This window comes from Numenius arquata, chromosome 9, assembly GCF_964106895.1.
Source record: "Numenius arquata chromosome 9, bNumArq3.hap1.1, whole genome shotgun sequence".
Taxonomy (NCBI): domain Eukaryota; kingdom Metazoa; phylum Chordata; class Aves; order Charadriiformes; family Scolopacidae; genus Numenius; species Numenius arquata.
The window spans coordinates 3010182-3037472 of NC_133584.1; positions in this window are offsets into that span (position 1 = coordinate 3010182).

Below are 27291 nucleotides of genomic sequence, written 5' to 3' on the forward strand. Positions count from 1 at the left end.
TGCTTTCCCCTTCTGCACCCCTGAGTTAAGGCTGATCACACAGGAGTTTGCTTTTTCCCCAGGAGACCCCTGGATTAAAAACGACGCAGTTAGTCTTTGTTCAGTTTATGGCAAAAAAGAGACATCCATAGGGTGCGATACCTCCAACAACTATAAAAAGCAATAATTAAATGTTTTAATTTGCATTTCAAATTGTATGTGTCGGGTCAGACTGTGGTATTGGTTACCATTTGGTTTCTGTAAGAACGCAGTTGGAAGGGAGTTAATATTGACTGTTTTTTTTTTCAGTAACTTCTCATTTCACAGTTTCTGAGCATGAAATCAAACCATTACACAAAAGAAAAGATCTGATGATAAAACCCACTTAAAACAGCCTTCTGTCTTACACATGAAACTGTTGAAATTAATTAAAATAAACCACCCAACTTTTGACAGAATAAGTCGATGGAATAATTCTGGTTTTAGCAAGCACAATAATAATAAGTAGATTTCAGAGACCTGCTTGGATGCAGCAGCCAGTCGCTGGTACCTACACGAGGCAGCAAGCACCAGGCTTGAAGCTCTTATGATGGGATTTAACATGAAAGGAAAGCTCTCAGGTACTTTTGGTTGCTATGAAACCATTGACATTTTCTGTTGGAAAGTAATTTGTCCTTAGTGTAGTACTAAATTAGAAAGTAAGTAAATGGTAGGTCTGCAATATTGAGGACACTAATTACTTTTGAATGGAAGATAACACTACCTGAGCAGACCACTTTATGGTAGCCATGCCTGGAAAAGCTTAATGTTGCATCTCTTCTAGTCTAACAGCAACACTGACTCTAAGATGGGCACTCTGGGGCAGGAATTCCATGGGCAGTAAAGTCACCTACCTTGCATCCATGCCATTTTGCACCAAATAATAATATTTCCGTGACAGATTCTCAAGCACCACCATGTAAATTGTGCAGTAGTGAAACATAGACTTTAACAAACTTCCAAGCACCCAGGGAGATGGGATTGTGAGGTTTCTCAGCAATACTTTGGGTCCACTAAGTGCTTGCTATTCCACCAGTAGGAAAGGAGCAGGCTGACAGGTAAATGAGGGCAGGAAGCTGAGCAGAGTCTTCAGTTCAGACAGGAGTCCTTCTGGGGCTAGGATGAGGAACCTTCCTTCCAAGTTCAGCCTAAAGCCAATACCATCAGCATAGAAATGGCTTTCAAAGAGAATCTTGAGAGTCCAGCATGAGTATTATTTGATTTTCATATTCCTCCATAATAAGCTAATAACTTCCATTGCAACTCACAGTTCAGGCAACAGCCCTGAGTGTAAGAATGATCCTTTCCCCAAATTAGTTATTGGCTGCTTGGGTCTAAGAGCAAAATCAAGTCACAGTGGTAATTGGGATAAGCAATTAGATACTAAGATTTCCAGTGAGCAACAGGGCAGCAAGATGTGTTTGGACGTTAAGACCTGCACAGTTGAAGAATATTATTGGGTCATAAATATAACACAACAGTGTGATTTTGAAAGCTTTCTTGTTTTTATATGAATAATAATATAGTATGTTCTTTCGTATTTCTTTCCTTTGTGCATTGAATTTGGTGTGTATACTTCCCCATGAATAATGCAATATAGCAAAATTGATGGCACAGTTCTTTTGTTAAAGCAGTTATGAAATGAGAAAACAAAATCTACAAGGAAAAGTTATGAAAAAACCAACATTTCTCTAACAATAAAAAGATGAAGTTGCCTGGCCGTTTACATTTGTCTCCTGTGTCATGAATATTAGATCAGATTCTTTTTATTAATCTATTGATAGTTCCGTAAGGCAACTCATTTTTGATAAATTCTGTCAGGACTGCTGTAAATACAAAAAAGATTTATGAATTAATTTTCATACGTAAATGACAAAATCCTCTGACACATCTGAAATATCTGCCTCGCAGTTAAAATAGAGATATATGTGCATGCATGCATATGTATTAATTTAACGTTCAGATCAGCCCATTCTTTTGGAACATAGCTTAATGTCAACTGCCTTTTTCGGTAGGAAAGAAGAGTAAACTACAAAGATAATTGGCATTGAGGGCATATGATAAATGAAAGAAATGGACAATCTGTGCTCTGGGAAGTGTGCTGGACTAAAGGTGGAGTGGGTTTTATTTCAGAAGCATTTTCTTCTCAAGTATCAATGGATTGCGCATATGCCAGTGTGTTGTAAAAACACAGATATCTACAAGTCGTACTATTATTACTTGAATTGTCTTTATAGCTACAAGTCCGGGTCACGAGCCTATTAGGATAAACGTAGCACAAAAAGCATAAGCTCTAAATCAGTCTGCATTTGAAGCGTACGTGGATAATTCACCACAGCCCCAAATATCTGCGTAAAGCCAAAAGTACCACTAAGCTCCACGTTTTCTGGCAGCAGTAAATCCCAGAGCTAGTTCACCCCCTCCATTTCTTTTCCTTTGCCAGCGAGACGGGGACCACGACAGGCCTGCCAGGGCTGTCCCTGCCATGGAGCCAGCACACGCTGAAAAGGCAACGAGCTGCAATCAAATTTCTCTTCATTTCCCTTGTACCCCAGCAGTGACCCGCGTACCAGTGCATCCGTGCTAACACTGCACAAGTGCAGCATCTCCCTCTTGCTCTACATTTTTTAGATATTTTACAAAGGAAACTAAACTCAGAATCATTCTGTATATTTTACGGATGGGAAAACCAAGGTACAAAAACATGTAGTGCCTTGCTCCAGAAGGATAAATGTCTATTCTTTTTAATAGACCATTAGCTAATATCATACAAGTTTGCATAGCCCCTTGACATGAGCATTTCTAGGTTCTACCAATGAAAGACAGAATTAACTGGTTCATTGCTAGACAGAAAACGAAGCAGGTATGATACCCATGAGGTTTAGTTCTGGATTTTCTTCTTCCAATCAATTTATCTGCATGGCCCTTTGTTGTATGCTCTGTTTATGGTGTGCTATTTGATGTAGTGTGTAAGGTCCCTGGAACAGGGGCTGTAAAGTGTGGTACCATCCACAGTAACTAGTGATTAATTCATCAGAATTACAGATTAAAAAATACATGCAATATCCTGTGAGAAGAAATAAAACAGACTGAACTTCACAATCTGCTGTGCTCTTAATCCTTGTCTGGGACCTAAATAACTCCCAAAAGTACAGGAAGCCATTTAGCAGCCTTTTCGGTCTGTAGTGTGTCCTTACGTTCTCTACACAAAGACACGCTTTGTGCCATGAAGTATTTTGTTCCAAGTGTTTTGACTTAGTTTTAACATACCTAGAACCTGCTGCTTAGTGTAGAGGGGTCAGGTTGAAGGCCAGCATGGTGATGGGGTTTGTAGTTCTTAAAGGATCTTATTCCACAGTATGAAACAGCTTCACAATGCTCCGGCTTCACAACCTGCAGTCATATACTAGAAAGCCAAGTAACACCCAATGGTGATGTAAACCAGCTTGATCTGCCCTAATTCTGGTGTTAAAATTATTGGTGCAATAGCTATCTATTCTTTTAAATAATGGCATAACACCCCTATTATGTTCTATTGAAAAACAGAAATACTCTTGTACATGAAGAGAAAGAAATAGATACACTTAATGATTTTTTTTTTTAAGTAAGCAAGCCAACATAAAAACTAATAGTTGAGGTAAACTTTTTCCCGTTCAAATACAGAGTTTAGTTATACTAATTAAATTCAAGTATACTCATTTTCTATACAAACTTGATATTTTATATTAATGTGACTGTACCCTGAATACAGACTAGAAATCTATCAATAAATGCATTTGTCATGTGTTTACAAAATACACATCCCAAGCTTCTTTGGATTACACTAATGCCTTTTTAAGATTATACAGAAATGTGGCGTGTGTGGGCAGAGACATATTGACAATCCACATCTGGGGGCATTAAAAATAAATAAGTAAGGGGAAAGATAAGTCCAGAGAAGGATTTTGTATGTCCAAGTTCACATAGCCTGTCAGGGAGCTGATCTGTCCTCCACTATCCTGAATAGTGAACCACACATTATCTCTTACTACTAATGACACAAACAAGTATATTGATAGGACTTTTCATTACAGTCTCAGAGAAACTTTGCCAACTGTGATTTCACATTCTTTTAGTCTGAAATACATTAGCTTGCTTTCTTTTAGTTGTAAAACATGCTTTACTGACATAATAGATCACCCGTTTATTTACCTCATAATTCATTTACTCACCTTATTATTTTTCATGTTAGTTGGACTTACATTAATAATTTTACTATAAAATTTTCAACCTCATTGTACCAAATCCTTCCTGTCAAAACCTACTCTTGCAGTTGGTTTTGAAAACTGGGTAAGAAAATATGAGTTCAAATCAAAGCGCTCCATAATGCAAGAGACATAAAAGCCTAGTAGAGTGTATTTCCGCTTAAATGCTAAGCCAAGATGGTGAGGCTTTTAAAATGGTGGTGAGGGGTGAGGGGTCTAGAAAACAAGTCATATGAGGAGAGGCTGAGGGAACTGGGCATGTTTAGTTTGGAGAAGAGGAGGCTGAGGGGAGACCTCACTGCCCTCTACAACTACCTGAAAGGAGGGTGTAGAGAGGTGGGTGTTGGCCTCTTCTCCCAAGGGAATAACGACAGGACCAGAGGAAATGGTCAGAAGTTGGGGCAGGGGAGGCTTAGATGAGATATTAGGAAGAATTACTTTACTGAGAGGGTGGTCAGGCACTGGAACAGCCTGCCCGGGGAGGTGGTGGAGTTGCCATCCCTGGAGGTATTTAAGAAACGTGTAGACATGGCACTTCAGAGCATGCTCTAGTGCCCGAGATTGTTGGTTTGCGTCTGTTTGTGGGTGGGGTGTGGTGTGTGGTTGTGGGTGTTTGTTTTGGTTTGGTTTTGGTGCTTGGTGTTGTTTTTTTGTTTGTTTGTTTGTTTTTGGGGGGTTTATTGGGTTTTTTTTTTGTTGTTGGTTGGACTCGATGATCTCAAAGGTCCCTTCCAACCAAGAAGATTCTGTGATTCTGTGAAAATCATAATCTTTTAACAGATGTTAATAAGAAAACCCACCAATGCCTACAACAAATAAAATACACATGGATACATCAGTGACTTTGTGTTATCAGAAAAAATACTACAGGTTTACAAGGAAAAAAAATTATGAGGAAAAAAAGAAAAGCTATAACCGACTAAAAATACTTTGAATAAATCTTAGCTTCTTATTTTTGTAATGTTGAAATATTTCTGTTAGCAGCTGACGAAGAAATGAGCCACATATTTTGTTGATGTCAGTGAAATTATTTGGGCTATCTTCTGGTTTAGTCAACCTCAGAACGTGGCCCACCATCAACTTCAGCAGGACTCTGACAATATATTTCACAGGTGATTAAACTCAACATGTGCAATATCCTTAGGAGATTATATTACCTGCGAGCAATGTCTAAGAGATGGAAGAGGAAAAAGTAAAGGCTCTAAGAAGGGCTGAGCAGAGTGGGCACTCACTACATCTCACTTAAGAAAGTGGTTTCATTCTGCGTTTCACTACAATGTTAAGAAACACACAGAAAAGCAAATTGCTGCATTATGAAATGTATCAGTCCTCTGTTCATAATGTTATTTCTTCTGATGCTAAAGGAGCTCTAAAAGGAGCACAGAGATAGAAGAGGCTGAGAGAGCTAGAACACTTCTATTAACCTATTAACTCACAGCCCCTGAGGGCTTGTTCATCATGGTGCCTATCAAAGTGTCAGTCTTTTCTATTACCTTTTCCTTCAGAAGATGTCTGTCTATCATTGTCATGCTCTTCTAGCAGGATTATCCATCATTTTGGGTGAAGTCAAATGATTCATTTTCATGGTTTCCTCTGTTAGAGAGTCAGGAAGGAAAAAAAGTGTTTTATCCAACAAAAGAAAAATGATGGAATTGCCCTCTTAATCATTTTCTTTTATTACTTAATCCAAAAGGTTGGGAGAAGGCTCGGCAGTTTATTACACCAGCCATCACCGACACCATTATATTTCAGGGTGTAGCAATATGTCCTGCTTTCAGTGGCTTATAAAACCGGCCATAAACATTAACTCCAGGCAAGAGTTTGTCACACTGTACTCATGGCTCTTGATTCAGAGCACTGGTTGACTCACATGGTTAGTACTGGGGTAGCCCTTCCAGGTTGCCAGTTCACACTTGGGGTAGGCTGAGATAACTAGAAAGCAGTAGCAAGACTGCACAGGACACACTCTACTAAGCACTAAAATTTGCAAAATTAAACACTGAAAAGCAAAATAATCATATTGTTAATCCTCATCAGCTACGGCATACAATATCATGAATAGAACAATAGTGGGTGAATCTTCTAGAAGTTTGGCCATGATAGAAATGGCTTTGATTGCTCGCCATCCTATCACACTTTTCATTATCCCCATACCTACTAAAGTTACCAGAACTGCCGCCATACCAAAATATGTAGATGTTATAGAAAATGTATTAAATAAGCCAAAAAGCTCAAACTGCACCCTAATTCCATGTTAATGTCCTGTAAAAGCCAGCCTCCAGCTCTTGAGAATTTGCAAAGGTAAGTGTCTTTGGGAAAAGCAAAAATTATGAAGTTTGCCTTTTTTTAAATTTATCTTTTTTGATTACTCCACATAGAATAAATCCTCATCGGTTCTTCTTTTTTTTTGTATGAGTATCTTCATGTTGATGCTCTAATCCCGAGAATCTGAGCTCCTATTGCCGCTATTCGTTCACTGACAAGCACTAAGTTTACATATTTTCTTCCTCACCTCTACCTTGGATGTCTATTTTCTTAAAAGTTTTAGCAACTCAATAACTTCAAGATCACCTCTCCCATGTTAGATTTGGTAAAATCTGGCTGCGTGTTCAGAATTTATTAGCCATAGGTAGGCAAGGAGGTTAAACCATATTAGTCATGGGTGAAACACTTAAAATGGGATGATAATTGCAGTTGCTGTAGTCACAGGAAAAAGATAAAGTATTATAGCAAGGAAGAAGACATCAGAAAAGTGTGACACAGTAAGGCTAAACTCATCCCAAACTCAGCCTCGCGAATGCTTTGTAGTAGCATAATCTAGTACTGGGGAAAATGCCACCTTCTATCATGGTCTCATCAAAAGACTAACGAAGTCAATAGGAATCCCTCGTTTGACTTCACTAGGATTTGGATTAGGCTGTTGGGGAGAGAAAGAGATACTGGATAAGTCTACATCGTGTTTGATGTAAACTCTCATCTCACTCCCAGCCAGCTGGGTGCCAGACAGCTCCACAGCAGAGCCACAGTTCGCATGGCACAGAGCCCAAACTAATAAGGCCTGTAGAAAGGCAAGAGTATATTATTTTGAGCTCAGAACTGTTCTGCTGCAGCCACAGGGCTCCTGGCCAGCTTGGCACTTCAGCCAGATAAACATCACATCTGCCTGGCAAAGTGCTCCAACATCTGCCGGAAAAATCCCTCATAAATACACCCATTGCTGAGCAGTTACAATCACGGCATATTCCTTACAATCAAAAATGTGACTGCGCTACAAAAGCCCCTAAATATTTGTACAGAAATAGAGCTCAAAAAATAATTACTTGGCTAATTCTTGATAGTCTGGAAATGATGTCTTATTTCTCTACAATGTCAATTGCTCAAGTACTACTAAAGACAACACTTCAGAAACATTGAGTGTCTTCTCACAATCACACTCCCAAGAGCCGCATTTGTCAGCGATGTCCATAAGTGGTTTCAGGATAATTGTGCTAACCTAATAAAACTGGATGTCAAACTCCACAGAATCTTTGAAAAATCAACGGGCACTTTTAAAATGCAAAATTAGGATCTTTGGATTGATACTTGTACTTTTCACCTTCGCAGCTTCCCTTCCCTGACCAAGAATGTGTATATTCAATATGATGGATGTTAATTCTATAGCATTATTAAAATATTCATAAAAATTCTTATTTTGAAGGTGTTGATTATACAGGCTGTGATCTCAGTGTTCTGGTCACTTCGCATTTCTCTCAGTGGATGATAAAGTGGTTCCTTTTTCTACAGATATCCACTGTTACCTGCACGGATCTATCCTCTGCTTTTGAACCCAATGAACACCGTAAATTTGCAGTTTAGTACCAGGTATTTTCCAGGAGGAAGACCATTGATTTCTGTCTTGCTTCTGGAATATGCTTTTATTTTCTGTTGCTCTATCAACTGCAAATTTTTGTCTTGGTAATTGGATATTAGATCATCAATATGCTAATCCAGACTGGGTCTTAGTTTATTTTTCTCTCCAGTACATAATATGGTCTTCCAATATGAATTCAGCTAAACAATTCTGACCTAATGCACACATCCTAAAGAATCCCTAAATAGTCAGGAGTCTATTGCAGAGCTTGATCTCCACGGTCCTCCCTTTCCTGCAGTTCTGGTTCCAGCCTCTGCACCCTCAGGGACAGTTCAGATCTATCCACTATTACCACACATGCACGACATGTTCAACAAAATCCATTTTGCTTCTGACCTTTAGCCTCACGTAATGAAAGAGGTTCACCATCTCTTCTAGGAATATAATTTGCAATTTTTCTTGCCAGTGAAGTAGTAGATACTGGACTGCTACTGGGATAAGTGTTAGGAAGTTATTCTCAAATATTTTTATATGTGCGGTTCAGTTCTCTTTAAAACGTGTGTCGGGGGGAGGAATCTTAAGAAAGCTGCCTTTGGTCAGGGTCGTATATTAAGCCTCATATTTGGATGACACCAGGTCTACCCTGCAGAGATAGGATTCTACAGCACCTTGAGAAAATCAACTGCTCATCAAAAAGGAAGTCCCATCTGCAGCCACAGCAAAACAGAAATGTGTTACGCATGGATTTACCAGCCACATGTCCCACACATATGAAGATCACAGATGGTACAGTTCCAACCAAATTTAGGTGTTCTGGGTATTCGCTGCTACAGAGAAAAACAAAACTAACATTAAAATAGACAAAAAAGGCTGACAAGGAAAGTATTAAACTCAAGGAAAACCAGCAACAGTGGTACAAATGGATGCAAGCTCTGATTTTCTGAATTAATGCATTAGTTTCTATAACTCAGGAAAAAAAGTAGCAATTCATGAATAGCTTCAAAAGGTACTCTCTCTATAAAGAAAACTACTGTTTTTAAACTACAGTTCATAAAGACAAGGGACTATATTCATTCACTCATCTTTTGAAACCACTGGTTAGAGCGAGAGCAGGGATGGATTTGGCCAGAAGGGTCTAGCTAATTTAAATAATAAAGGAAATCAAGACTTACTTCCCCTAAGTAGAAGTGAAATCTTTCCCTCTGTGACGCCCCTTATACTAAGTGCAGATTCAGTCAAGTTCATGAACAACAGGCAGCTTAAATAGCAAACTTTTTCTTTAATTGTTAGTACAGACTCAGTGCTTCACTGACAGAAATTTAATTACAATTAGAGACTCTGAACATCAGTGGAACATCATTTTTCTTCTGTGCTTTTCTAAACAGATCTAACAAGGCAAGCAGAACCTGTATTTTACAAAGACGCCTAAAACTGAGTTTGCCCCTTCGGGCTGATCAAAAAAATGAGATGTGAACCCCTCTCTCACCACCATTTCACCCCAACCCTCAAAAGGGCTAGTTTAAAAAACGGAAATCAGATGAACCACCACTCTGAGCCATAAACCTCATTCTCTTACACCCTGCCTTTGGTGACACAGGACCATGGAGACGCCCCCTTGTCAGATCTGACAAAACGTAACGGCCTCTGTAGAAATGGATGTTCTTATGGATGGGTCTTAGAGAGGAGAAGCGAGTGTTTTCTCCTGCCTTGAATTTATCAGCCCAAGAAGCAGCAATCAGGATATAGTACCAGAAGTAAATGTCTAGTACTTAAGTAAATGAGAGAAACAATTATTGAACAGGCTGTAAAGAGTTTATAAAAGCACAATCAGAACAATTCAATGCCTGATCTGGCACACAGGGTGTGGTACCAGGACACACTTATCACTGCACACCTGAGCAGCCACGCTCCCCTCTTTGACAAATTGCCCTTCCCTGAGCAGGGACAGCATTTAACCTCGTTGTGCTGACAATGGGGATTGGAAAATTATGCCCCAGGGAGTGTCACCTGCTGCACAGAGTGTGAAAAATCACTATAAACATTAAGGGAAGTGGGGAGACCTCTGCAAGAACTGTGTTCCTTCAGCTTCTCCAAAGCAAATTAGAGCTCTTGCTCCCTGCCTTCAAGGGAGTTTTGCTCTTCTGCTTCAAAGTTCCTCTGTGTTAGTCTCAAAAGCGTAGTTCTTTGAAGAAGGCTCTAAAACACTGCTCTTTAAAAAGAGAAAATATAAAGCTCTGTATTAAATTATTTTCAACCAAAACCATCTTAGCATGGTCTTTTCCTCCTCACCATCACATTCTATCTTCTCCTTAATAGTATCTGTTTTTATTTCTTTTACCCTGTTTTAAACCTCAATTTCTAGAGCATATAGTAATCCTAGTTATAATTTACTGACATTCATTTTTACTACAGCATATAACACTCTACAAAATCATTTTATATAACACTTGGGTGTATCTGCATTACGTTTTCCCTCTCATTTTGTATTCTGCCTTCAGTACTGTGCAATGCGCAGTGATTGTCAATGGGAGGATTTCCAGTGACTTAACTGAGAGCTGGATAATGCCATTCGCTGCTGGGTATGAGCTTTCCTTTGGTGTTTTACCCAACTCCACAGTATTTAATGTAAAAAAAAAAAAACAAAAAACAAAAAAACCACCACCAAAAAACCACACCAATCAAAAAACCCCAACAAACTCCCTCTACTCTTCAAGTAAGGTGTTATTTTTCTTTTTTAAAAGAATACATTTACTTTCTCTGCTGTTAAGGTTGTACTTATGGCAAGGGAAGATTAAAAAAAATAGCCTCCTTTCCTCCCACCACCCTCCCACTCATTTTATAGTCAGGTAGCAACAACTGTAAATTTCTGCCATTTTTCAAGTAAGAAAGAATAACATCCCAAAACAGCAAATTCTGGGAACCATTTAGTTAGTTGGTTGTGATGGCTCTTGTTTTTAATTTTGGAGACCTCCAGTTTAATAATCATTGACAAACAAGGCCTGGCCTTCTTGATTACTAGATAATGCATGTCTGCAGAAAAATCTCTGTATCCGTATGTATGCACTGATGGGTGTGTGCGTGCACTGACATATTTATATGCACATCCATTTATACATTTTTATCCTGGTCTCACACAACTTTAAACTGTTTAAATTGTGCTATTACTTCTTTTCACTTGTTCAAAAAAGCAGTGAAAAAGTATTTCCCAAAGTAGTTTACAATAAAAGGTGGAGATACAATAAGTAGAGTAATCATCTAGGTTGGGACCGGCTTTTTAACAAATAAAAAAGTTGACTTTTTTCAGCCTTCTCCACTACTCTAAGTATGATTTACAGCTAAGAACATCTTCCAGCTGTCAGGCTTCAACTTGATATTTGCTACTGTGGGGAATTTTCTGTCAGCCTCCCAGTGAGTTTTTCAGGGGGCTACTAAAGGAAGGTGGAATGGGAGGTAAAACAGATCCTTACCTTTGTAAAATGAGTCATTTTTCATAATTCTACAATAAAAATTGACCCTCAGGAAGACAATTGTCTCCATCTCAACTGCAAGTAGAAAGATATGCAGTTGTGTGCCAGAAATGCCCTAACATTGTAAGGTCACCGTAAAAAACAGATTCCTGGACTTGATATGCAAAGACTCACAAAAATCCTGATATATACACTTTTTGGGTGGTGACAAGCCAGCTGTGACTGCAGCGACAAAAGCAAATACAAAAGTGGAGAGTAAGGGTAGATCTGCTTCCTGTGATCAGCAGGGCTGAGCCACTATCAGAGACAAAAACCAGAAGAAAGAACCAGCTGCAGTCTAACCTCAGAGCATCACGGATTGTACAAGGAGCTTGTATTCGTAGGGCAGAATTGTATATGACCAGCGGTGCGGGAAAAAATAAACAACCACCAGGATCTGACAGCTCGCAAGGTCGTGGCAGGAGGTAGAGGATGGGTAACAGATGGGCTTTGCACTGATGAACTGGAGGTGGGAGCAGCGTCGAGGTGTGCTAGAACTGAAATACAGCTACTGTGCACAGACAGACAAGAGGAAAAAAGTGTGTCTAATGGTTTTTGCCTTATCTCCTTCTTCCGATCAACCCCTAGGTTTCACACATACTACTCATGGCAGCGCATCCTTCTACTGTAGCTCAACAGGTAAACAAACAAAAAAAAAAAGTAAAATCCCTATATAAACCAATCAATAGAGAAGTGACACTGCTATGACTGGACATGCCACCAAACAGCACACAGCAACACAGAACCAGTGCACAGGCCGTGTCTTTCACAACGCTTTACACTGGGAGGGGCAAGAAACAGCTCCACTAACGGAGTGGGGCTCTGGGCATGCTTAGCTTTTTGCTTCTTGAAACAGGGACCTCTGTAGCCTTAAGAGATACCACTCTCTGCCTTGCAATCATGTGGGATCAGGTGAGGATAACTCACTCGTGTCCATTAGGACGCTCCTGCTTCAAGGACTGCGAGAGAAAACAAGCAGACCAGGTTGAAAGCAAGACACCAGAGCAGGTCCCGTGCATCCACTGTGATTTAGCCTACAAACTAAATACAACACACTGCAAAGGGGAAAAATAAAGAATTAAAAATCAAAACCTTATGCCTTGAGCAAACCTTACAGATAAAAAGCCGGCAACTTTATTTTGGATGACGAAAAAAAACCCCATTCCTTCATTAACCTTTATTCTTCTCTTTATTAGCAGTCTTGGCACTGTGACTCTGAGCTGAGCCCAGCAGGCTGCCCGGGCAATGACATTTCAGAGACTGGCAAAGCAGCACAGTCCATGTCAGCTTAACACTATCTTGAGTTTTTGTCACTCACAGCAGGAAGAAAGTGGCCAGTTCCTTTTGTGCTTTTGAGAGGAAGGTGAATAACAAAAGATAGTGGGGGTGGGAGGGTGGCAGGGAGACAGGGAACTTGATCAGAAAGAGAAAACAGATTGAAAAAATATTCCACTGACATTTTGAGAATCTGGGAAGCAGACATCACATTTTAGGCAAAACATTAGATTACACCTATTTTCTCTCTAATCAGAGATCTAATCTCTCTAATCAGTCTCAGCGTGGAGACTGTAGGAAAATAAGTTGGTTTTGGGTGCTCCATCTTCCTCTTTTTATGAAGAACATTGGACAAGACTATGATAGGTTATTTTAGAGACAGATAGGCATAGGAAAGGGAAGGACACAAGAATTCTTTCAGTTCATCCCTTTGTCCCAAGACTAGATTCATCATTGAATGCCATCTTTTTACTAGTGTGTCTGTATAATGGTTGGTTCTCACTGGTGAACCTACCACGAAGAACACTCAACTGTCTTTAAACTGTATATGTCAAACTACAGACATCTCTGTATTCAACAGGAGACAAATGCTCTATCACAAGACTTACAATATTACATTAATCATGTAATCTCTGGTTTGGGGTTTTGACTGTTCTGACAGAAATAACTCTACAGAAATAATTACATTTGTTTTCCAGAAACAAGAAGTTGATCCCAAGTAAGAACCACATACTGCAAACGAGACAATCCTCGGTGCTTGCAGATTACAGTCAAGACTAGGGAGAAAAGGCTGAGTGGAAAACAGGACTCTGTTCTTCACCAAAGGGCTCATCTTAGGTATGTAAATTGAGCAACTTCACATGAACAAACAAGAAATCTGTGGCAAAGTCAAGAATTCAATTCAGATCTCAAGTTCCAGGACAGTGACTTCCTTAATACTAGTGTATAAATGAATAATAAAAAGCCCTGTGTAGGGATGTTTCATATAAAGACTAAATCAGAGCTGTTATGGCAGGAAATACATCTATCAAGACAAGCTGTGGTGCCTGTTGTCTGCAACATGAAAAATGCTAACTATATTTTAAAATATTAAGATTATTAAGTTAATTTGGAATTCCATTATGTCCTATAAACTCACTACAATAAAGAGAAAAAAGAAAAAACGGGAAAAGAGAAAAAATGAAAAGATTCATTCAGTCAAATCCCATGATAAGAGAAAAAGACTTTTTCTCCCTAAGGGATCTATTTAAAGTTCATCGGGTCTCATGGAAGGCAAAGAATATATGATGATGAAGCCAAGGTGGAAGACACCATCAACAGTAAGATCAAAATGAAAAGGACTGGTGAAAATATAATATCAATTATCTATAAGAATCTAAATAAAAAAATATTTTAATGTCAACAAACAAACTTGCAAGGTTGAATTTTAAAAAGTCATTCATACAATACATCATTCAAAGACTGATTAGTAGCCACGTCATTTTCCAAACACATTTGCACTATGAATGGAAAATTATTGCTTTTAACAGAATTAATTGTGTTGCACTGCATGTTTTCATTTTAATTGATAGTCCAGCAGTTTGGCTGGTTTTCTTCTTTCTTCCATAACAGAATTGCTTAAGCAGACACAATTGAAGCTCAGTACTTCTGATTAGCAAAAGCCATTGCCTCCAGTGTTTACTAATTGCTTTCTTGTAATGCTGAGAAGGAAGCATAACTCTTTGTATGTAAGTATTCTAGCTTAATTAATGCTCTAAGTGAATATTTAGTATGTTTTCAGAAAATACTATGAAAATAAGGTATTTTCTGTCTATAGAATTTACACATATTTGATATATTATAAATGGTTTAGACCTAAGAAGGGTCTCTCTAGCACTGTAGACCTAGAACAGTGGATCCATGAAAAGATTTTCTGCATGATGTCACACTCCAAAAAATGTCTGCAAGGAATGGGACAAAACATAGGCCAAAACTTTTAAATGGGAGTCTTAGTAAACTGTTAAAGTTATATTCCTGTTCCACAGGTACTATTTTCCAAAGATTTTCAGCAACTGCTGAATGATAGCTGTGACAGGTCCATTACTAAGATAAACAGATATGTCCTTAACTGGTCTGACAGTGAGTACAATTAACTGCCTTGAGAAAAGGAAAGAGAATTGTTACGTTGATAACACTGTTTATTAAGCCTGGGTTGATGCAGCCTCAGAAATCCCTGACTAGTACGTTCACTCAATGACAGGGAGTCAGTCTGCATTTAATATGGGTAACATTGAATTATTCTCATTTCTTGTTTATTTCCCACAACATTTCAATAGGAGTGTTGTGCTGCATTAAAAAGCATAGCCTTGAAGGTTAGATATGAACTGAAGGCCCTGGGAGCAAGCACCTCCAGGCTGAAGAGTCTGAACATTCACCACAGCTACCACTGGCTTGGTGTGAAATCCAACACTGCATCGGTCTCTGCAGTACATTATTTTTTGAGGGTGACAAATTCTGTATGTGAACCACAAAGGTGTTGAAAGGAGCAGGAGCCAATTCTGAACAACCCCAGTATCAGGACTGAGAAGGGTGCTGTGGCCTGGACCTGCCTGATCTAGATGCAACATGACAGACAGTCTGGATTGATGCTGAGCATTGGGTAGGAAATAACCTATTGAGTCCACTCAATCTCAACCAGGATTTATTAAATCAGAGGGCAGAGCTGGCCATAAGATTTTTCCACTGCTTTTTCCCTGCATAAGAAAAGAAAGAAAAAATTAATATGATGCCTCATTGGTTAAAAGGCTTATATGCCAGCATTAGAGAGAATAGTTCTTTCAGTGATTTTAATCTGCTTGAAGAGAAAAGCATGTGTTCATCTCAGACCCTTTAAGCTCTCTATTTTCTCTTATCCTTCAAAGAATATTTCTTGTTAAGGTTTATTTGCAGTTCGCCAATAATTTTTCCTTGCATCAGAAAGGATGACTGCACTTCTACAGAATGAGAAACATTCTTCTAAGGATAACAGATTTCATTCCCATCTTCTCCTTCAAAATTCAGAGATGGAAATGCAGAATTGCTTTTCCTGGGGGATGTAAATGAAGAGCCACATCTCTTGATTGTCCTGAACGTGCCAGCTACAACTCTGTTTTCTAATCTGATACCCAAATTACAGCCTTCTATAAGCGATGTCATGATAACATCTCCTCCTTTCCTGTGGGCTAAGAAAGACACATCATATACCAGCAAACTGCTGGACCAGTGCTTCAGAGATAAACTAAAAGGCTACCAAAAGACATTTCGTCCTATTAGGTTATGCTGATAATGCCAGCTATCAAGGTGGCCATAATTACTGTATTGCTTCTTCACACTACCCTAATTTGTCTTTTTGTTGTCTTTTTCCTGCTTGTACCAGATCACATCTCCTCTAGCATGAATGCCACCTGCTCAGTCCTGCCTCAGCAGGATGGAAGCTGGTCCCCAGTGAGGACTTGGGGACTACGAAGCTTCAGGAAGCAGCAGATTTTGCGAGACAAATGCTTTAGAGAAGGCAATGGTTTCAGTATAAATAAAGAACTGTCAGCTGATACAGGGAGAAAAGCCTGTAAAAAACAGGAGACACTTGAGAGGAATTCAAATGAAGAAGCAGAACCAGCTCACAGACCCTGACCCAAACTCTTGTGGCATTGACAACGATAGCTCCTGTCATCACCAGGCTGTGGACAAAGAGTGCAGAAGAGCCAGCTGGATTCAATAAGGCTGTAAAGCCTCTTAGAAATACTTCTTACAGCAGGAAAGAAACAAAAAAACCAACATCGTTAACAACTGATTAGGGGTTGCAGAGTTTATACAGAAAGCCCACATACATGGGCACATTTCTTACTTCTTGTCTTTGACACTTAATATTGCCTTTGATACAGCAACAAATCCCCCCCCGTATACACATAAAAATCACTGAAATCATTACAAGAATCTTTAAATAGACTGAAACCTGTGCTGAGCTGTTAAAGCAGAAATAACAATGGAAGCTCCTACTTTTCCCAGACAAAGCAAACCAGCCGTTTGTAGGAAGAGTCACCCTCACTTTATATGAAGAGAGGACAACGAGAGAAAGAAGCAAATGCAACTTGTCTGAGAGCCCAGAACACATGCACAGGATGTGGTCAGCCCCAAGTGAACACAAACTGCTACTCAGCGCTGCAGTACACAGGGTCTTTTCTCAATTTAAAACTACAGGACAAACAGGCTGAATTGTAAGAGTCCACAGTGACAATACACTTGATCCACAATGCAGAACAAATAAAAGAGCAAGAAATACATATTCCAGTCGCTAACTAAGAGAAACAAAAGGCAGTCTGAAAAGATAAGATTTCCTTAATCATTTTTCTTTGAGTGATTTTTTTGACCAAATTGCACAATTTGTTACCTAGAGGAATTTTCCCTCAAACTTCCTATCTTTAAGGAGAAAAAAAAAAAGTTTTGTATTCAAATTCTGAAAGCAGGATGTCAGTTGCTTTAATTTCTCTTAGTTTCTAAACATGTTTTTGTAAATCTTTCACTGTTAGGTTTGAACAAGCCTTTCCTAACCGTAGGCCAGCTCCTGGCCAGCTCCAGGCCAGCCAGAATTCTGCAAATCTTCCCCTACACTTTTTTCTCCTCAAGGAAAACACTAACACTACAGGCTTGCAAATCACCAGTTTCTATGAGAAAGCTGAACATGTTTGGTCCCTTGTGCTGCTCCACCCAACTGAGAGGCAGAGACCAGTTATGACAGTTTTCAGATGACATCTGCTTGTTCTTCTCTACTGCTGATGGGGCTAGAGGTCTGCTTTGACAAGGCGCACGGCCTCAGTTCCTCCAGGCTATGTCTCTGTCACTGCCCATGCTTTGCATTCAAGGTATTAAGTCAAATAAGTGTTGTTTTGCCATTTGTAAATCCTCTTGAAAGCGTTCAATCTGCAGCAGGAGCAAGGCATTTACCTGTCTTGATCCTGTGTGGGACAGCCTCCAAGCTGACAGACGGTGCTGTCTCATCCATCTGCTCTGTCGACAGCTCCTGGGAGGACGGTGCGTGGATGGAGTACTTCAGCCCATTAAGTAGCCAACAAAAAGCTGCATCAATTTATTTATTGCTTTAAGGATATAAAAACCAGAGAGAGACTCAGGGTTTCTGTAAATGCTACCCCATGAAAATATGGGAAGAGCACGGTCAATGGGAACCCTTGGGAGCACTCTTCACGCGCTGCTGTATGACCCACCTGTTTATCCACAAACAATCTGTGTGTTTCTACAGCGAGCAGGACATCAATCTCTTTATGGGGCATAAAAGAAGAGACTCCTCTGGTGCACCTACAGACTTGGCTACAGTCCACTTCTCTGTTTTTCCAGAGATGCACGAGGCACAAATGACGGATCCAGCACAAGGAGCATCAGCTGACAAAGAAACCTCTGTTTCCAGAAAGATTCCTGCAGACAAAATCCTGCTTATAAAAACCCAATACAAAAAAATACAATTTGTAAAAACTTTCTTTATATGTGCTAAAGGATACAGAGTATTTCACCATGTGAAAACAATACTGCAGTTCTTGTATATATCTGCATTTATCAAGGTGTGATATCCCAAAGCCCTTGAGTCTGGAGCTCCTGTTCCACTAAAAAGAACAAAAACAATGACCCTCAGTGAATCTGTGGCTTCTAAATCACTTATACAGATGGTCTTGAAAATCCAATTGCCAAAACATGGTATAAGACAAGTGATTAAGGTTTTTAAAGCATTATCTCCAAATCAGAAGCCAGCGCTAGGGCTACCAAAACCGCAGTTTATAGTTATGGAAATCTAACTACAGAGGAAAGGGAAGGGTTTTGGGTTCTGAAAGAACTACAATTATTTATGTAAATTTGCACCGCAGTTATTATTTTTAAATATTATTGTACACTTGTCCCATATTTACTGCTACTTGCTCCCTTCAGAGATTTCAGTCATTGAGTTCTTTGTGTGAAATATAACTTTAACTTTTTTTGCTAAATCTAAAGTAAGTGAATCGATGACAGAGGAATATACTTAACGTTAGTAGAATATAGTGTTTGTTTCCCCAAAGCAACCATTTATAGTGCTTGCAGAGACTAAATAAATGAGATGGGAGGATGGAGAGCGCTTACACCTGTTACACCTAATTTCCAAGTGAGCTTCATTGTAGAAGCTGGGTTTCCAGGGAAATGAGCATCCTACCACAGTACCAGGTCATTTTTCTTGTTTCAGATGGAATGTTTACAAAAATACAGTTATAAATACAAATTATGTAAGTTACAAAATAAATATAAATATATTCTATGCAAATTATTTTAGGAGGCAATGAAATTCAATAGCTCAGATTATATTCAACACAAGAGAGAGAAAACATTTCAGTAAATAAACTTAAAGTTTCCTGTATACAAAATTGCTCTTGTCTAAAAATCACCCATTCCATACAGAGACCATACAACAAGTTACATCTCAAAAGCTACTGCTGACTACATGGCAAATGCTCCTGCACAGAGTCACATTTTAAAACAGAAGAAGTAATAATTCTATAAATATCTTACAGGTATGCACAACCTCGCAGGGTGCCTTCCAGACCCATTTCCCTTGCTGGCACCATATTGTACGCAATTTATCTATAGATATTTTCTACATAGAGTGAAAAGACAGCCTCAGCCTATCACTTACCAAGACATTCCTCTCTTTGGAGAAGAGGAACACGACACCAGCCACTCATAGGAGGAGGAAAATGTAACTGCTAAGGAAAGGAAATAAAGGCAGAGATTATACCTCTGGCAAGAAAATCTCTAGCAGGAGACTACTAGTAATAGAGCATGCAATGGAAGAGAGTAGAACCTAAACCATGCAAATTCAGATTTAATAATACAAATATTTAACCAAACCCATGACAACTAGCAAGTGCAATCTCTGAGTACAGTGGGTAGCCCTATTTGCAGTTTAATGACAAGTGTTCAGATTAACTGGTACTGATGAACAAAGTTAGTAGTTCAGGATCTCAGGACAGCCTTTGGTGAGAGGGAAGAACCTCCAGGAGTGAAAAGGGAAGCTTATAGCAGAGAGGGGAAAAAACCCAACTCGGCTTATCTTCTCCTAAAAGACATCAGACATAATGGATTGAAAGCAAATATTATGGGGTGAGATCCTGCAACCTCCAGTACGCAGGAGAACGGACTACCCTGTCCTATCAGCCTTCTCTGGCCTTAACATCTGTGTGTGCATGAATTTACCAATTTAGCAGTAACAATAACCCTCCTTTAAAAAGTCTCCGTGGAACATTTTAATTACTTTGGTCTTATGGCTTGTCTAAAATGCTTCTGATAGCACAGCGTACACTAAAGCAGTGTTATGAATGCCTAAAAATATAAAATCTAATTATGGTAGCTGTGCAACTGGAGTAATGAGAAGCAAGTGTGACTGATAAGAAGTGAGACAGCAGGCTAACAAGCTGAACCTCTGTAGTTCAAAGGACTAACGGAGGTCTAAACGAAGCACCTGTGGTATTGCTTGGAGGAAGATATGTGGACTAGGAAGAACATACAGCATTTAAAAAGATATGGGATGAACTGAATACACGGCAATGCTAATTATTAGAGTGGGCACTTAGCATATGGATAAATTAAATAACTAATAAGAACGTAGAAGACTGAAGATGACTGCTAAGAGAAATACACTTGATGTAATGAATAAGAAATTACCTGCTGTAGGTAGGAAAAAGTGCATCCGTAGCTGCAACACTCTCCCTTCTGGACCGACAGCAGCTGACCCGACCCTTTGCAGAAATTCTTGCCACCAACCAAGACTACTTCCCAGTGAAAGACCAATGCGTTTTCTGTGTTCCACTGGACTGTCCCAAGATCATCAATTACTGACCAATTTATACCCTGCGAGAAACAATAAAATCACAGTTTTACTAATAAATTTATGGTTCATAGGTGAACGAAAACTGCTGTAGAAGAAAGAAGTACTACATTATACGCAAGATGGCAACACCACAGCAATATTCCCACCACACTGCTTCAACCAGCACATCACATCAAATTGGATGTGGCTTCATGTCTGGGCCTAAGCAAGACTCCACACAGGTTTACCCTCCCTTCTACCTTTGCACTCTTTCTCTGGGGTTACAATACGTAAGCGAGGGGAACTCTTTTCTATCTACATATGACATAGGGAGGGATGAGATTTTCTTTGCTCAGTTTCTTCAAGTTGCATTAACAATAATGCTTTTTTCCTGTTTATACTGGTCTCTTTAAATATTTCTCCCAAGTTACATAATCAAGAAATAAACATTCTTTTTTTTTTAATTCTCATTTTGTAACACTGAAAATCTTAACCTTAGCAAGTATCGAAGCTGTAGAACAAGTCCTATTTAACAATATTCAGTAGCTCACTCTCTTACCCTGCTGCCTCCACACTAGTATTTTTAGCTCAGTGATGATTTTCCAATCTGTCTAAGTTGTCATCCAAGACATGGAGAATACCAGAATCAGTACATTTTGATTTGACAGTACCACAGACTGTTTTTTAAAAATAACCAAGGAAAAGACTTTACAGCATTGTTTGAAAATATTAAATTTCCATAGGTGTCAACAGAGGTGCTTCTCATATGCAATTTATTCACTAACAAGTTGCATGGGTTTTATGAGACTATTCACCTCCCTGGTTAATAGAAAATCCGTACTTACCATGGCAACCCCTATATCAGATGGTCGTACAGTAACACTCTTGAAATATACCATAGATTTATTCAGTCTTCATAATCAATCTGGTCATAAATGTCACGGTAACTTGTCATTAAACTTTCCCCTCTAGCAACTCGAGTAGTTCTTTGATCCTTCCCACTTCTCCATCAAAACTCTTCCCTGCGCACGGCTGCAGCGTTCTGCAAACAGCCTTTCTTCAAATCTGTCACCTGCTGGGTGGATAAATCCTCGGTGATAGAGCATATAATGCATTATCTAAAGACAAAAAGCAGTTTCACACACACCTACTGGTAGCAGCAGCAGCAATCACTTTAGGAGAACATTGATGACCAAGTGGAAGTCAGGATGGAAGAAAAGGGAAAATCTTCAAGTTTAATATCAAGCTAAATTATTTGTCTGTGTTCCTCATTTGACTCCTTGGATTTCATTTGAGTTTCACTTGCTGACAGGGAGAGATGCTGCCTCTGTGAATAAAACAGATCTCTCTCTCACCACCAGCATTTGAAAGGAATGCCCTGTGCAAAGTGAATTAATGAGATGGGGTAGAATCCAGATTTCATCAACTCCTGTCTGTCCTGAGACACCCAGTGTATTGTTGCCCTAATTCTTGCTGCCTTGCACCTTGCGTTAGTAATCTGCATCGGTGCAATGTGGGTGTAAAACGCTATCACACAAAAATGAGTAATGTATTTACATTCACTGCAGAGAGGGAAAAATGCCAACAGAATGAGATACAAAGGGACCTCGGAACTAACACGTATTTTGAACACATTTTTTTATAAGCTGGAAAAGCCAATACATGCAGCTGGAGATGACTTTTTGCTAAGAGTGAAAGTTAAGTCAGTACAAAGGAGGGTGACAAAAATATTTAAAATAATCTGAATGAACTGGGAGCTAAATGAATAGCTTGTGCAATTCATATGGGAAAAAAAGTAAGGTAATGGGACTGGAGCAAAACACACAAAAATGGAATATATTCCATTCCAGATTAAAGTATCTAAAGGGTGGATTGAAGGAGGAGGGAGCCAGACTCTTTTCAGTGGTTGCCAGTGAGAGGACGAGGGGCAACGGGCACAAGCTGGAACATAGGAGGTTCCACTCAAATATGAGAAAAAACTTCTTCACGGTGAGGGTGCCAGAGCCCTGGAACAGGCTGCCCAGGGAGGGTGTGGAGTCCCCTTCTTTGGAGATTTTCAAGACCCGCCTGGATGCAGTCCTGAGTAACATGCTCTGACATGCTCTGGGCAATCCTGCTTCGGCAGGGGAGTTGGACTAGATGATCTTTATGGTCCCTTCCAACTCTAAAAAATTCAGTGAAATTCAGTGAAATTCTCTGTAACAGCACACGCTGCAAAACACTGAATAGGAAGAGGTTATGGTGGATAGCACCCTAAAAGCTTCTTCTGAACTGTATGTAGCACTCTCAAACCTTCCAAACGGTATGTAGCAGCAGTAAAACAGATTCCATCTGCATAAGCAGGAGTAACGATTAAAGCCTAGACTACAAGAAGTATATAAGCTATCAGCAAACTCTTATCCAAACGTTGGATTCATTACATCTGATTCTTTTCTTCATTATTTTAAATTTACAGCAGTGTCATGTTATCGATTGCAGCACAATTATACTGGAGCCAAGCCAGAGCAATTCAGGAGAGAATTTTTGCACAGTACCCTTTCTACAGACAACTCAAAGCTAGCCTAGAGCATCAAATCCTTATCCTTACATTAGCAAATAGAAAGATTATTAAATATGCAAAATTTTAAATTTTCTTTACTATATTTAGACTAGGAGTACTGAAACCCCCCAAGTTCACAGAATCTAAAAAGAAAGACATGTTTCAATGACGGAAAAGAACAAAGTTCCCAGCTGCAGAGCCTTGTCTTTGTTTGGATCTTATAATTTAAGGAATCATTTTCTAAAATTGCCTCTTGTACAGTAAAATGACAATGATTAGGCTTGCTATCTTCCAGCCTCCTGCTGTGCAAGACATTCACTCTGTGGGCCCGGGATACAAAAGTAGCTGCTTTACAAATAATAACATGGCTTAACTATCATTTAATAGCTTCACAAACATCATAGTAGTTACGAAACCTTTGGAACGAGGACAACTAATTTCAGCATCTCAGTTGTTGTCATGTTTAATCACTTTCTAATGCTGGTAGCTGTTTTGGTTTGTTTCTTTGTTTTTAATTGCTGGAAATTTTTAATTCCTGGTTCAAACAACTTAATTTCACAGTTTTTAGATTAATCAGTGATCACTTGAGGGGAAAAAATGATTGAAGTTCATCAGGATGTAGCGTGGAGAATCAATATAATATTGCAGAAAAGCATTTCAATTCTACCTTCCTGAACAATGTGGCTTTAAACTGTAACACTTTAAGGGAAAATTGGGTACATAACTTTCAGGGATTCTTTGTTTAATCTACAGAGCTGATCTTCACTGCCAGAACTAAGGATATGTCAGCTCCAGGGCTGCTGTGCTTAAAGGGGTGGGAAAATGACTCCCTCACTAGAACAAAAGGCATCTCCCGGCTTGAAGGTTTCATTTACACACCAGGGAAATTTGCCTGCCCATCTCCTCCAAGTGCCCTGTGCAGTAAGGTCTCCTTTTGGAAATATTAAAAAAAAAGTAAACATACATTATTTTGGTGAAGGAGTTGTGAAAAAAACTGTTAGCAGGAACTCAAATGCAACGTGATAACTTGAGCTACTTCAGAGAAGAAAAGAAATTTGTGAAGAGATCCTATTCTGTTCTCTTTTCCACCCAGAATTTGCCCATTTGCACATACAAGTAGGTATCTTGATGGTAACACTGAGACCACTTGATGTAAGAATCGTTGCCGGGGGAGTTGGGCTGGGTACCACAGACTCAAGTACCCCGCTGCAGCTCAGATCTACCTGCACTGAAAGAGAAAGGAGAGCACAGCATCCTGACCTCATCAACACACAGCGGCTGCTCAGATTGATGAGAGCTTTAGAAACTTTCATAAATAAAAACCCTAGGCTTCAATAAGTTAGGCAGTCAAACCAATAGGGTTTCTTTCACCCCTATCTGAATGCAAATCAAGCATTTGACCCAATAAATATTTGCGATTTCCCATTTCCTACACGCTGAGGAATCCTGTGCTTCCTACCCCATTAAGTGAGGCTGTGTCTAGCAAACATCATCCATCCAACAGCTAGAAAAGGGGATTTGTCAGGATCATTCATTCATCTCCTTGGCATTTCTTCAATCACAGCATTTTACTGCTGCCTTTTTATCTTACTGTCTCCTTAAGTAAAGAAGAAAATGAGAAAAAATTTCTTGTGGTTTTAGTACAGTACATTTATTTTTTTAAATAAAATCTTACCTGGGCTTATTTGCAAGACCAACTCTGAATTCAAGGCCTATCCAGCCATTATTTGAATATCAGACAATTAATTCCCCATTCTAAACTTCTACGTAGGTGCAGGACTTAAATTAGCTATAATCCAACCAGCAATTAAAATAATTGTAAATGACTTTTGAGAACACAAAAATACAGAGAACATTTGGCAAGATGCAGAAACTCACAGATCCAGTTCTCAGACTAAACCCTTCCAACACAGGTAGAGCACCCCTACTCCTGTGATAAAAAGATATTAAGTGCCAATTTGTCTTCTCACACCGTTAGTCTCCATCAGCCTATTCACCAGCACCAGTCCTTTTTCCGTTTTAATACTGCTATTAAACAAGATTACCTATATAAATGCATCTTTGTTCAAACCTCACCAAATACAGCAGCAGGTTCAGCAAGGCAGTAATGCATATGAGACACTGACTCATTTTAAATTATTTTTTGTTAGATAACTTAGCACAGAACCCTCAGCGGGCCCTTCTCCAAATAAATTTCTGCATTGAAACATACCTGGGAACGCTCAAACTCATAACTAGAGCATTCCATATAATAGAGGGAAGCACAAAGGTGTTTAATGTTTTACTCAGTCTGAAATGAGTTGCATCAGATGCAGCTACAGGGACATCAGCATCTTGGATTCTTATCTCTCTGTCAATGGCTATAAACAGGTTCATTTCTGCTTATTTACTCTGATTTGATATTTATCTGATCCAGGTCAGAATCTGGCCTTGTGGGATCATATGAAAATTAAGCAGCCCAGAATCTGCACCTGACTAGTCTCTCTCTCTCATACCACTGCTTATGCTTAGTCAATATATTTTATATTCCTGTAATTTTAATTCATAATTTTAGTTTGTTGTTTTCATTTCTAGCAGCTTCTCCCAAAAATGCCATAGCTGTTTTGACACTATTATACTGCCATTATCTTGATGCACTCTTCCATCTTATGCTGTAGGTTTTATAAAACATAAGGCAAATTGTTGTGACTTGACACTGAGAAAAGCCTAAAAGCATCAAAACGTGTGCAAGGAATTAATTCTATCATGGAAAATAAAAGCTGTTACCCGCTACTCCAGAACTACCTTTATCCCTGAACTAGAAAAGTCCAGCATATCCAGCCCAGTTGAGGGAAAAAAAAAAAAAAAAAAAAAAAGGAAAAAAAAAAAAAAAAAAAGAGGCAGAGTATCCAGGGTACAAAGCAGAATTCTGCATCTCTGCTTAGTTCCTAATTCGTTTCCGAGCTTATATATGCTCAAGGGAGTATTTCAGTCTTAAAACATAATTCACTGAAGACACGGGAGATAAAAGAAGCTGAAAGAATATTTTGATGGAATATTTCTCAAAGGGAAAATTTGTTTTTGAAGGTCTCTTTTCAAGCCTTCTTTAAACCTTTCAGTCCTATGCATTGTGCTTTTCCGTAATTTTTTCCCCATTTGACTTTCACTTCTGTTTTTACAGGATGTGAACTCTCTTGAGCATTTCAGATCTGCCTTCTTCATCCTTTTTAACCCGAGGGCTTTAAAACTCCAGGAAGTAAAAAATAAAAATAAAAAAAATTGGAGATAGACAGAGGAACAAAAGAGGCCACAGGGTGTCTTGAGGATGGCGGAAAGAAAAGATGACTATAGAACAAAGAGAAAGGTGATAATTCCAAGAGAAGTGTGCAGTTACTTACCATCTTCATCATCCAAACCCAAAGTACTTAAGGGTAAAATTTAGACAAACCATGACTCTGAAGTTGTTTGGATAGAGAATACATTTTTACAGACCTCTAAGGTCTTTCTGGCATTCTATCTTCTGTGCCTCCAAACCACAAGTATCTACACAACTTCCAAATGAAAAATCTAATCCTTTATTGTCATTCACATTTTCAAACTGGCCGGTGGGAGTATTTAGCTTTCCTGCTTACATCCCATGTTTCTGCTACTGAAGCACTAAAACAAATATTTAAAATTGAACTGGTCTAAAAATAGTTCTCATAGTCCAAAGCAGGACAGAAATATTTTTCACAGGGGGTGTATAATTACACAAGAACAGCCATATCCACCCAGCTACTTCAGAGAATAACCTGAGCTGGGTCCCACATCCCTGTGTTTTCAGCATCTGTCTCTCCGGGATTCTGAGTCTGGGTTTCCTGGCTCACACTCTCCCGTTTTAGTTGGAAATCCAGTAGCCCTAGTTTTACCCAGACATTGGATTTTGGCTCTTGGCTCCATGGTAAGAAGCTCGTAAACCCAGATAACTTTGTCACAAAAAGCAGCATTCCAGAATTGCAGGCTCCACCCTGTGCAGCCAAGAG